Source organism: Aplysia californica, unplaced genomic scaffold, assembly GCF_000002075.1.
Source record: "Aplysia californica isolate F4 #8 unplaced genomic scaffold, AplCal3.0 scaffold00145, whole genome shotgun sequence".
NCBI lineage: Eukaryota > Metazoa > Mollusca > Gastropoda > Aplysiida > Aplysiidae > Aplysia > Aplysia californica.
In genome coordinates, this window is record NW_004797415.1 from 21,601 (window position 1) to 24,138 (window position 2,538).

A 2,538-nucleotide genomic window follows, 5' to 3' on the forward strand; every position below is an offset into this window, starting at 1 on the left:
TACACACACACACACACACACACACACACACACACACAATGAATCATCAGCCCTGAATTTCACAATCTCGACAGACGTGCGCCCGACGTCGTAAATGCACGCGCGCAATAAGAAAGGGCGCAGTGAGCCGCTCCACCTGGTTTTCTGATACACTTCGCGTCGTGCCTTTAAGCATTTCACTCGCGTGCTTTGACAGTGAGCGATGACCCACTCGGTCAATGTTTTCAGTCGCACTTAGTCGAGATGAACTCAGGACAGTGCCTGGATGAGTGAAACATTATGCTTCTGTCCCTTCAGGCTATTCCCGGCTCTTTTTTATGTTGCAGGTTACACAACACTAGTTGGTTATACGAATTATGTGGGATAAAACAAAGTAACTGCTGTAGTTTTGTCCTAATCGACATTATTTAGAATATGCAGGTTGCTGGCTGGTTCGACCCTGTCTGTCAAGGCCACTCTGGGCTTAGAGGGAAACAAAAAACAAAAAACAAAAAAGACACCCTTAAAGATGAGTAGAATTAAACCCAATCTATTCGCCTCAAATAGAACACGAGAGTCTCAAATATTCGGAGGTTCTGTCCTTAAGCAAGATTTTCAGCGATTTTCTTGGCAAAACATATCCTTCAAAAGTTGTCACACTTTTAAGTTGAAAAGGAGACAATAAAACAGGTAGATCGGAGGAGTTTTTGTGTGTTTTCTTTTAAAGAAGATAAGGTTGGGATGAGGAAGTTTAAGGGGTGATCATATTTTGGATAAAGGTTCTGTCGACAGGATAATTTTCATGTGTGATGGTAGCTGAAAATATTTCGGCTGTCAGGGGCGGTGTTCCAGGTTTGAGTGATGACGTCGTCTAGCTTTTCTAGGTCATCATCCTCAGGTGGAAGCTGTCACGTGGGTTCTGCTTCACCTGGTGAGCACTGAAAGATTGAGGTCAAATAATAGTTCTCGGCTTCCGGTTACGACCCCACCCCGCCCCTATTCTCCAATTTGTTCCGACCCAATACATACCCATTTTCCAGTCACCCTTGTTGTTCGATCGAAGCAATAGGAGCGTGAAAGAGCTGCTTTGCTTTTTTGTGTCTTTAGATGGTTCAGCTGGCTTGTGCATCTTTTTGAAGGGGCGTTTTTCTTTGTCTTTCTTTGTATGTGCTGGGGTCTTTTTGTGGATGACGAAGAGGGATGGGTGCGTTGACTTATATAAATATGTGTGTGTCTAATATATTTATACATATAAATTTATAATCGTGAGTGTATGTGTGTGTGTGTGTGTGTGTGTGTGTGTGTGTGTGTGTGTGCGTGTATGTCTGTGTGTGTGATCTTTATTTTGTGAACCGAGACTCTTCTGGGATCATAACAAAGGTTACCTGACACAGAATACAATGTTCCACCTGTCTGAATGATTCCGGCACATATTTTCCTTGTGATAGATTTATTATTAACCACACAGGTCGATCATGAGACGAGGGGCTCGCCAGCACTTGGGTTGAACTCTATAAAACAGACAGGTAGAAGAAGGGGAGAGAAGAATATAAAGCAGAGAGTTGGGGAGCAACAACTGTGTTTTATGGTTTTCGGCGCACGGCTCACCGAAAATACTCACCTTGATCTGTGAAATAGTGTTTAAGTTCACTTGATGTCTTGAAAGATTCGTAATTTAACACAGAAAAAATAAAAAAAAGATTTGAAATACCATTTTTTTTTCTTTCGTATCATGTCCCCAATCCGACATTACTTCAGTCGAAATCCTCTGTTGAAAAGTAGGAAAAGATAAGGCAGAAAGGGGGTAAGTGGAGTAAGCTCGCACCTGTTGTACTTTATCTGAATATGTACGTGTGTCTAGAATATCGTGAAGAAACAGTGGGTTTGGATAAATTGAAACGATAATATTATAACGCCCATACTTAGCCTAGAACAGAATAGGGCGACAGGAAGAGGTAGGAGTGAATAGAAGGGTAGAATTATACCCGAGGGCACCGAACAGTCACCCAGTGGTATTTATTGCTGACGTGGGGGAGTAAGAAAAGAACATTATTATGACGCAGTAGACGTAGCTATGACTATGGCGTCGATGATGTGTACACAGTTAGGTCCCATGGGCGCCGGGTACCACTGCGTACTTTTATGTTGGGTAGATGATGAGAATAAGTACGTAGTACCACTAAGTACCTGCGCGTTTTCTTTAAGAGTCCCTCTTTTTTTTTCTTTAGTAACTATTACCATGGCTTGATGGATTCCAGATTTTTTGCGTGCAACCCCAGGGACTCTTTCAAGTAGCTGGAGAAATATTTCCTGTCCAACTCATAGAGACGTACTTACTATACTGTGTGTGTGTGTGTGTGTGTGTGTGTGTGTGTGTGTGTGTGTGTGTGTGTTTGTGTGCTTGTGTGTGTATGTCTGTTTCAGTGCCTCTATTTATTTTTAAAATTTTCTTTTAAATGTATTTATACTCACAAACATGTGCGAAGAGAGAAATAGAGAGACGGAGGAAGGATCGGATGGGGGTGAAGAGGAGAGTAGGAGTGTAAGATCAAAGCGAGG